Source organism: Amblyomma maculatum, chromosome 1 (assembly GCF_055883805.1).
Source record: "Amblyomma maculatum isolate TAMU_Amacu chromosome 1, ASM5588380v1, whole genome shotgun sequence".
Taxonomy (NCBI): Eukaryota; Metazoa; Arthropoda; class Arachnida; order Ixodida; family Ixodidae; genus Amblyomma; species Amblyomma maculatum.
In genome coordinates, this window is record NC_139344.1 from 418,760,985 (window position 1) to 418,772,185 (window position 11,201).

Genomic DNA, 11,201 nt, shown 5'->3' on the forward strand with positions numbered 1-11,201 from the left:
AAGATGCGAAAATAGCTGTGGTCGCCCGAGAACATTCCAGACAAATCTCGGAGCATCCCGCGCTACGATGAAAGTGATAAAGGCGCGTTTCGCAATACCGCGCATGAACAAAAGCACAAGATCTGTCCGAGTGGTATAATCAAAGTGACAAAGCCACATTCTGGCGCTGTTGAAAACAACAAATTAATCTTCACGGCTTAATTGTTAATGTGCCTATTCGGGTTAACTTTTATTTATACACTTATTGAAGTAAGACGGTCTACTATGTCGGCTTTCTTGAAACATTATTGGTACAACCAATGCGCAACACACGATTTAAACGAAAAAATTGCTTTATTTTCTAAATCACAGGGAAGTCAGGTGACTCAAGCGAACTAGGAGGTTCCCATTTGTGTACTTTCATTTTATCACGTTAACCTCCTTAATAACAGGACCCCATCTTGCTGTCCTTCTGCAGTGACTTCTTGCATGGAACTAATCAATGTTGGGAATCGCAATGCATCTAGTGAAATGGCAAGCAAGAATTCTGTTACTTATGTGGCCACTTTCCCGTCAACGCTTCTACTCCACCGATAGCCAGTACCATGGCCGCCGTCATAATGCAAGCTGAAAGGTATGCAGTCATCGGCGGCGCAGAGCACTCTGGGCCGCTCCCAAGGGAGATCGAGCGGCCGTGAATGTAGTAACACAGAAGTTTATAACCTAGTACTATTTGTTATTGAGATTTCTGCCTTAAATAGAGAAGATGCGGCCACGGAGGAGGTAGGTTGACAAAAAAAAACTGGATAGCAATAGGAAAGCATCGCAACTGTTCCTACAACTTGATGAACTGCCCTTATCCCTAAATTTTAATATCAAAAATCAATATTATGGAAAATTGAGCTTGTTGGTTTTGGCCTTTAAACATTGTAGCAGCGCAATGCATGATATGGACAGAGAACGAGATGACGCACACACAGCGCTAACTTCAAAAACCTTTATTGGGAAAGCCGACGTCTATACTATATACATGTTACATGTGTTTATACGTGTTTAAAACACCTAGGAGTGCATAGAAACGAAAGGTTTCGAAGCAGTTACCTTATTTCACAGTGCGCCTATCATATCGCGCCGTGGTGAAGAACAACGACGAAATTCTTAGAACATATTGTCCCGTGGTGGCGACAAAGTCATAGGTCATAAACGAACAGACAGGTGTAGCACTGGAATGAACTATTCATTAAGCTGACGTGCGCCCGCAAAAGAACTAAGCAACTCGGCGGCGGCGATATATCAGCAAACGGGCTCACTGGCCGTCGAGCAGAGAATGCCCGTTTCATTCGTCAGCGCTCAATCTAAAGGTGGCGAGGAAAGATCGAGATAAAAAAGAAAACGGCTACTGGCATAACCTAAAACATTGTAGAAACAGACTCGCGTGGCTAGAATCCTTCGAGACACATTTTGGCGCATCTTCCACGACAAACAAAATGATAAAGCCGCATCTCGCAACAACTAGCATGAACAAAGAGTGCATAATCGATCCGTGAACTAAGGCCTTATGCCAGCAGCTATTTAAAAAAAAAAAGATATTTGAATCGTTCGCGGCAAAAATATGGTGAAAGTAATAAATGTACCTTCAAAGGCACAGTATCGTTAAAACATCTTTAATATATTGGATTCTAGTCGGGAACATGGCCCAGAGAAACATTTGTAAGCATAAGCTGCATTAAAGTTTTCTCTTCTTTTCCACGGTGCCCCAGTTGTTGTGGAGCCGTCTTTACACGTTGGCTAATGTTTTGAAACTCACTCTAAACGTTATACTACACCATATTGAAGGTGGTCTGTTTTTAAAACACCGTTATGAATGTTAACTATCCCATAGCTGCTTTTTTAGAAATTGACCAAGCTTTCTTTCCATTCTGAGAAGAGACCGCATGCACTAAAATTGCTTACTAATGCTGTCGTTCGAACTGTAAAGCATGGTCAGCATGTTGGATTAAAACGCAGTTCTCAAACGCCGCGGCAAGCAAACGAAGCAGAACCGCACACTGTAGCAGATGACATGCGCTCACTCCACACGACAGCCTGCGCTTCCGGCGACCGAGAGAGCTATCTGCTGTTACGACCAAGCATCCGCATTTGCGCGCTCTATTGTTCGCCTGTGGGCATGGAAAAGTTTTGTGAATATGTGGTGATGGTCCATTGGCTCTAAGTGAGCCTGTTTCCAGGAATCCTGTTTTGTAAGCATGTTTTGCTTTGTGGACAACCTGCAAATGCCAAATTGGCCCTGTCAAGAGAACGTCTGGAAAAACACAAAGAAACGTCCCCCTGCGGGAAATAGCAGGAAGTGCTTTCTTTTGTTCACCCTTCCAGTCGAGAAGTGCTATCCTCCAGTGATGAATGCCTCCTATCCAAAGGAGACGACAGAGTGACATGTCCGCTGACGTGCAGGACAAGAGAAGAGCATGACTCATACGGCCATTAAGTGATTTCCCGGGAATGCAGGAAAGATTTGCAATTGTCGAAAAGGGACCATGTTGGGAGCCCTATGCGGCGCCACGTGCACTCGGGTTTCTGAGAAGTAAAACCCCCAGAACCAGCCTGTGGTTTCTTTGCTGAAGAATAGAAATGTACCTCCTCTCCTCGCCGTTCCCAAGCTTTTCCCGCCAACAAGTGATCACGCCCAACGAATGAATGCCGGACCAGTCAGTGCTTCAGACCATCAGTGCAGTGATGTGTTCGATTGGATGCCGATACCTGAGGGGCGTGCCCTGGATTTGGTTGGTCAGCATCTTCAGAGAGGGGCTGGACATAGGGGGTTTTTAAGGACGCTGCAGAGCACGAAATGTCGCTCTGGGCCCTGGGTAAACGGCTCATCCAGTCGCTTCTCGCTATGAACTCTTAACGCTTGCCATTTTGCTGATGTACCCTTCTTTTTCGTGTAAATATTGTAAATAAGTTTTCTCAAAGTGCCATTAAACCTGCTTGTACATATTTTACCAACTTCGAAGATTCAGTCCTTCTTCAACCCGGAGTCTCTGCACGCTACCAAGTGAAGGCCGGGTCGACATAGCCCCAGCGTCACGACAACTGGTGGCAGCGGTGGGGTAAAGCCCCAACACTGGTGTCCAGCGTTGGGATCTGAATCTACAAGCCACAACATCTGATGACTGGAGGTGGGATCTGAATCTACAAGCCACAACATCTGGTGATTGGAGGTGGATCTGAAGCTACAAGCCACAACACCTTGTGATCGGAGGTGGCATCTCAAGCAACAAGCAGGTGCAACAATCGGCCTACAAGAAAGCAGCTCGGAACATCGATCGCATGTGTGGGTGAGTGCTTGGCTTTTCTTCTGATGTGGACCAGGTTCTAGAACAGGGTTAGATTTTAGAACTGGTAAAAAGTGTTGAAACGCCTTTAGGTTTGGTAGTTTGCACTGTTGTTTTGGAAGTAGCCGACACTCGGAGCGATCATGGACCTACAAAAGCTGCAGAAACCGGACCTGTTGCTATTGTGTGAGGAATTGGGAATTAATACAAGTGGTTTGGCACGAAAACCCTTGATTATAAAGGCAATCACTGATTTGGGAGCCGATGATGAGGAGCTCAGTGAAGCATGGAACCTCATCGGTCAAAAAAAGGAACAGCTCAGACAGCAGAATGAGAGGGAAAAAGAGGAAAGGGAGCGCGAACGTCAGAGGGAAAAAGAGGAAAGGGAGCGTGAACTTGAGAGGGAAAAAGAGGAAAGGGAGCACGAACGTGAGAAGCTTGAGAGAGAAGCAAAAAAGCGGGAGCTAGAAATTGAGCTCCGGAAATTAGAAGTAGAGTTGAGCAAGAGGTCGGGCAATTGTCCCCAGCTAGCGGTACCTCTTCTCAACAAGGAGGCAGATTTCAAGATGTCAAAGTACATGCAGCCATATGTGATATCAGGGGATATCGGTCTGTATCTGGGTAACTTTGAGCGAACTTGCGAAGAACTGTCCTTCCAGCGAGACACGTGGTCTCAGAGATTATTGACGGTTCTGCCCTGCGAGGCAGCGGAGGTTGTCGCGCGGCTAAACAAGGAGGACGCGGACAACTACGAGAAGGTCAAAGCTTGCCTTCTGATTTTCGGAGACAGAGATGTGCAGGCCTTAACACGTTCAAAGGCGCGAGAACTAGCTACACTGCTCATACCAGAAAATTCCACAGCGGAGGAAACGGCAGTTAAGACAGTGGTCGATGCGGAAGATAGCGGGTCAGAAAACTTTGAGAGCGAGGCATCTCAGATAAGTCAACTTGAAAGTGAGCTTGATGAGACGCGGAATGAGGACGTTATTGAGAGTAACCTCTTGCCGCCAGTCTCTAGTAATCTCACGAGACTACTAAGTGGAACCCGAGAGGACTTAGCTATGGAGCAAGCCGTGGTAAATCTAACGTTAAACCTTCCCGAGGAGATGGGGGACAACTTGATTTGCCTCAGCGGAAAAGGAAGCAACGCTCAGGAGCTTCTCAAAAAGACGGAGCAGAGAGGAGAACTAAAGAAATCCCAGCTGTCCGATCTGGGCGAGATAATAACAGAGTTTGAGGCCTGCTTCGTGGACAGGCCAGGCAGAACTGATTTGACTGAGCACGATATTGAGCTGACTTCAGACGTGCCAGTGCGATCAAGGTGCTACCGATTTTCTCCAAGGCAAAGAGAAATTCTGGATAGGGAAGTAACTCGCATGCTGGAATTGGGAGTAATAAAACCCTCGGAAAGCGATTATGCTTCGCCTATGATCTTAGTAGAAGCTCCAGGTAAAGACCCTAGGCCTGTGGTAGACTACCGAAAGCTAAATTCTCTCACCAGGGATCAAGTGTATCCTATTCCGAATATTGAGGAGAGAGTAGAACAGGTCAGTAGAGCGGCATATGTGACTACGCTGGACCTTACTCGAGGATACTGGCAAGTACCGCTCACTGAACGCGCCAGCAGATACGCGGCTTTCGTCACTCCGACGGGCAGCTACCAGCCAACAATGATGAGTTTCGGGCTCAAAAATGCTCCATTTTGTTTTTCCCGACTCATGGATAGGGTTTTAAAGGGGTGTGAAACATTCGCGGTGCCTTATTTAGACGACATTGCGGTTGTTTCCGACTCATGGGCGGACCATATGGTACATCTAAGAGCTGTACTGAGCCTTTTGCGTCAAGCTGGACTAACCGTAAAGGCCGAGAAATGTTGCCTGGCAAGGGCGACCGTGGACTACTTGGGTCACAATGTAGGTCAAGGTTTCAGGAAACCCAGCGAGATTAAGATTTCTGCGGTAGCAGACTACCCGCGGCCGAGCACGAAGACGGAAATTCGAGCATTCCTGGGTCTGACTGGGTACTACAATCACTACATCCCTAACTATTCAGCTTTGGCTAGCCCTCTGACCGACGCTCTCCGCAAGACAGAACCGACAAATGTAGTCTGGGACGAACAAAAGGAAGCCTCCTTCGTAAACCTGAAGGCTGTGCTGATTAGCCGTCCGGTATTGCGAGCTCCAGACTATGGCCGAGAATTCACGGTCCAGTGTGATGCCAGTGATCGAGGGTTAGGTGCTGTTCTCTGCCAGAGAGATGACGACGGTAATGAGCACCCCGTGCTCTACTTGAGCAGAAAACTGAGTTCTAGAGAGAGGGCTTATTGCGCGTCAGAGAAGGAATGCGCTTGCATTGTATGGGCCATTCAAAAATTGCAGTGCTATCTTGGAGGGGCCAAATTCACCGTAGAGACGGACCATTGTCCCCTGGCTTGGCTGCAAACTGCGACATCGAAGAACAGTCGCCTTCTTAGGTGGAGCTTGATTTTACAGCAGTACAATTTTGAAATAAGATACAAAAAGGGGAAGTTAAATGGGAATGCGGAAGCGCTTAGCCGCTCTTTCTAAGCGGTCCGAGATGTTCCTCACCATGTATCCAAATTGATAATCAGGTTTTTTTTTTTTTTCGTGCGCTTGAATATAGATGACTATGTAAAGCAGCACGTTTGGTTTTCGAGGCATACGTGGGTCCTGAACGTCTTGAGAGTGGGCTTTTCTCGAACAACAATGGCAGTTTTCTTTTGACCTGGTCTCTTCAGACGGGAGCCGAGTGCTTGCTTCGACATGTGGTTGAGTTTCAGATAGCTCAAGCAATTTGGCCTACAACAATCAAGACAACGCGACAAGCAACAGCGAGCTTCAAGCGTTCACGTGCAGGCCATTAAGTCGTCTCTTCATGCAGCAGCTGCGGCTGCTGCCCTCCGAGTCTCTTCTGGCGGGGGAGGAGGCTGTTACGACCAAGCATCCGCATTTGCGCGCTCTATTGTTCGCCTGTGGGCATGGAAAAGTTTTGTGAATATGTGGTGATGGTCCATTGGCTCTAAGTGAGCCTGTTTCCAGGAATCCTGTTTTGTAAGCATGTTTTGCTTTGTGGACAACCTGCAAATGCCAAATTGGCCCTGTCAAGAGAACGTCTGGAAAAACACAAAGAAACGTCCCCCTGCGGGAAATAGCAGGAAGTGCTTTCTTTTGTTCACCCTTCCAGTCGAGAAGTGCTATCCTCCAGTGATGAATGCCTCCTATCCAAAGGAGACGACAGAGTGACATGTCCGCTGACGTGCAGGACAAGAGAAGAGCATGACTCATACGGCCATTAAGTGATTTCCCGGGAATGCAGGAAAGATTTGCAATTGTCGAAAAGGGACCATGTTGGGAGCCCTATGCGGCGCCACGTGCACTCGGGTTTCTGAGAAGTAAAACCCCCAGAACCAGCCTGTGGTTTCTTTGCTGAAGAATAGAAATGTACCTCCTCTCCTCGCCGTTCCCAAGCTTTTCCCGCCAACAAGTGATCACGCCCAACGAATGAATGCCGGACCAGTCAGTGCTTCAGACCATCAGTGCAGTGATGTGTTCGATTGGATGCCGATACCTGAGGGGCGTGCCCTGGATTTGGTTGGTCAGCATCTTCAGAGAGGGGCTGGACATAGGGGGTTTTTAAGGACGCTGCAGAGCACGAAATGTCGCTCTGGGCCCTGGGTAAACGGCTCATCCAGTCGCTTCTCGCTATGAACTCTTAACGCTTGCCATTTTGCTGATGTACCCTTCTTTTTCGTGTAAATATTGTAAATAAGTTTTCTCAAAGTGCCATTAAACCTGCTTGTACATATTTTACCAACTTCGAAGATTCAGTCCTTCTTCAACCCGGAGTCTCTGCACGCTACCAAGTGAAGGCCGGGTCGACATAGCCCCAGCGTCACGACACTGCGTGTACACAGCGTTGACCACCTGCTACTGGGCAAGATTCAGTTATCGCTTATTGTGCTGTTTGAGGACCGTCTGCAATGTAACACTGCTTACCTTTCAAACGTCAGCATTCGCTAAGGAATGCAGCATGTGCAGCATATGTGAAAAGATTGCGCTATTCAGAAGAGCGCTCAATGAATAGTGAGCTGTTTGGGTTTATATCCCGCTTCGCAGAAAACATTTATGAAGGCCTTTTAAACATAGGCTGCCCTCGAAATCACGTGATATGCTCCTTCATAATCTGATTCGTTTCACACGTTTTAGCATGGCCGAATTTTATTGCCTCAACTATACTTGTGCGCGGATGCTCGTAAAAGCCTTTGGCGGTATATTGTTAAAATTTAGCGCCACACATTTTGTGCCTGGTGTAGAGATTTGGCTGCTTATCTGGATGCTACAAGTTTCCTCTTTGACCGTCAGCCTAAATAACCCAGAGACAATTTACTATGCCTCAATCGTTACGGGTCAGATAAGCACGGAAACAGGTTCGATCAGCTCTTTCATGTCTTCTTTTGCGCCTTTTCGAGGTAGCTTTCATTGACGTGTAGTTGACACCCAGAGACGAAGGATGACGAAGTTGAAGCAACAGGCCTGACAACTTTATAAACAATAACAACGCAAAGTACAGAAATGTTTTTTTTTTTTTTTTACAATAGACAGGGGACTACACTTTAAGAGGGGCTTGCTCACACTATGAGCAGTTACACGCACTGTTACGCTAGCTCTCCTATCACGACTTCTTTTTAAAACCGGGGCCTGCCTGCCGCCGCTGTCGGAGCATCATCCAGAACCGGCATTCGATGCGCGAGGCGCTCCTAAATAACCTTGTCTAAATTTTCCAGAATGGAAAAGGGGCGCAGAGGGGAGGCGCAAGCACCGCAGCACTCGCGAAGCTACACTCTAAACACGGTAACGTTTGTAAAGGTGCACATTTTCACATTGAAGTATACCAATAATTTAAAGGTTACACAATGTAACCTTTCACTTTCAACCTTTGTAAAAGTTACAAATGGTAAAGGTTCCTACTTTTTATGCATAGGGTACGTATCTTTTCTAGCGCTGTAACCTTTACAAAGGTTACAGCGCTAGAAAGGTAAAGTTAGCTTAGGTTACATGCTCCAAAATGTGTAACCTTTGTACGCCCCAATGGCTGGCCATGCTCGTCCTCCTCGGTCTGCCAGTGTGTGCTCAAACTTTCAGAACTTGCGGGCAGCGCGCCTCGTTCGGAATAAGAGGGAAGACTAGCATATGCAGTAGGACTAAGGAGTATCAGCAACAGCCACGCTTCCATCGCCGCTTTCTCAGGCTGGCGCGCCTAAAGTGTCCAAAAGGGCCACCACGGTATTACAGAAGCCCTTTTTAATTATGGCTCATTCAAGCATCTTTATTCTCACTGAGAATGTACGCCTTCAGATTTTTGTCTTTGTGTAAGCGTTTGAGGAATCGTGTTCGACATGAGCTTGCACCTGTCCGCCAAATGTCCTAGTGCAGCTTAATAAAGAGCGTTGTAACTGATAACGGTTCATATGTATTCGTAACAATCTGTTAACAGCTGCATCATCCGGATGCGCCGCTCTATGTTCGAAACCGAACAGACAGATCCCGTCGTTTTGTTGCGTAGGTCTAGTGTATAGCTCTGGGTCATGCGCAGCCTTTCCCCGTCTCCTTCGCAGCAAGGAGCGACGCGCACATTTGGGCGACCGATCGCAGTCAGAAACTCATCGTGCCAGAATACGGAACGCAGCAGCGTTTTTTTTTTTTTTTTTTTCAAGACATGTAAGGCTTTTTTTGCTACGTCACACTAGAGGCAAAGATTGAACTAGGTAATATATAGCGTTTACTGTGCAGCATGACGAACATCATAAACGCAGTTCCCGCGCTGTCTGGCATATTGAGTAACCACTATTGGTAGCCGAATTCACGGACTGTCTGGTTGAAGACGTGGATTTCTTCGTACGCTAGCAAGAAAAAAATAAAACGAAATTATAATTTTAACCTTACTGTGTTAGCGAAATCACGACTCTCTTCCGTCTCCCTTTCATACTGCGCTATAATTTGCCTTGAACTCTTGGCCTTCCGCAAGCTGAATTTCTGACGCCACGGCTGGCTTTGTAAATTTATAGTTTCAAAAAGACAAAATTTAGCCCCCAGACCTTAACACCCAAAGTGTCCAAGTTCGCATTTTTTTTTTTTTTTTGCTGATAAACCCAATATTTAATTCAAGTGACACATATAATTATCCATTTTCGTTCTTAGGTTCTGTAGGCTCTCCGGCGTAACTCACCGCAGCAACCGGACGTTCCAGACACCCGTACACTATGGAAGTGAGATCACCTCGAGGGCCCGCATACCGAGTAATAGACGGATTCACATTAAATCGGTACATCTCTGTCGAACTCTTCCGATCGGCATTGCGCTACAGGCCCAAACCAGGGGACACCTTCCTCGTCACGTTTCCCAAAAATGGAACGATATGGTTACAGCAGGTCGGCTAACTCATTTTTCACAACGGTGTGCCAGCTCCCAGTGGACTCGATTTCTACAAGAGCTCTCCCTTCCTCGAGATGTTCGGTGCCGAAGACGTCTAGAAGATGGCGCAGCCAGGCCTTGCCAAGACTCATTTTAAATACGACAGAATACCGAAGAGTCCTGCGGTGAAGTACGTATGGGTCTACAGGAACCCAAAAGACGTATGCATCTCCTTTTTCTGTCATACGAAGGCATTCACGGCGTACGACTTCATTGACGGAAAATTTGAGGATTACTTGGAGATCTTCATGCAAGGCGCCAACGATTTTGGGGACTACTTTGATCACGTGCTTTCCTGGTACGCCCACCGTCACGATCCCAATGTCCATCGAAGAACTCAAAGCGGACCTACGAAGCGAAGTGCTAAAGCTCGGGGCTTTTCTCGGAGATCTCCCCCGGAGACTGTTCCAAGAACCAGGTGTTCTGGACAGAGTCCTCATATATAGCGCAATCGACTACATGAGGGATAAGACATCAAGCAGCATCAAAGAATTTTTCGAAGGGCCACTGGGTAGCGACAAGAATATCTGTCCTGGAATTAGGCACTACGTGCAAACTTCGCTGGAGTTCCCTAGGAATGCGACCTTCATTCGAAAAGAAGTCTTAGGGAACTGGAAAAACCACTTCACGGAATATATGAATGAAACAATGGGAAAAAAAATTTACAACATGCTTTCTGGAACCGAGTTTATTGATATCTGGAAAAGATACGGTATTCTTTGAGCTCTGTGATGCTGCATGTGTGCATATATTTAGACCTTGTGGGCAACCATTTTATAGAGCCCGCATCCTTGGGAACAGCAGTCGAGCGCCGTAACCACTGCGACACCCTGGCGGGGCTTTTATTATATTGTCACGTAGTGGTGACAAGGCCGTACACGCCAAAGAAGACACAGGCGTGATGGTACTGAAATAACTCTTTATTGGGGCTGACTTGCGCCCGCAAAAGAACTAAGCAACTCGGCGGCGGCGATAGCAACAAACGGGCTCGTCGGTCGTCGAACAAAGAATGCCCGTCACACTCGTCAACGCTCAATTTAAAGGCTGCTCAGAACAATCTAGATAACGTCGCGAGCAGCTGCCAGCACAAGCTGGAACATTGTAGAAAGACACAGGAGTGGCCGGAATCTTCTGGACAGGTCTCCGTGCATCTTGCGCTACAACAAAACTGATAAAGGTGTGACTCGCAACATCGATCATTAACAAACAAAGAATACAGAACTGATACGCGATCCAGAATAAGAGTGATAAGGCCGTATGGCGGCGGCTGTTAAAAAACAACAAATACAGTTTTGAAGGTTTCGCGGCAATATTATTCCGACACCATTTAAATACATACTCTACATCAACATTCAGTTTTTCTACTAGCTTGTTTATATGTGAACTCGAGGTTATGATG

The 11,201-nt window shown here is 46.9% G+C and overlaps 1 pseudogene; it reads left to right on the forward strand.

Moving 5' to 3' along the window:
- Positions 1 to 9,591: 9,591 nt before the first annotated feature.
- Positions 9,592 to 10,525, forward strand: LOC146209198 (sulfotransferase ssu-1-like; annotated as a pseudogene).
- Positions 10,526 to 11,201: the final 676 nt, after the last annotated feature.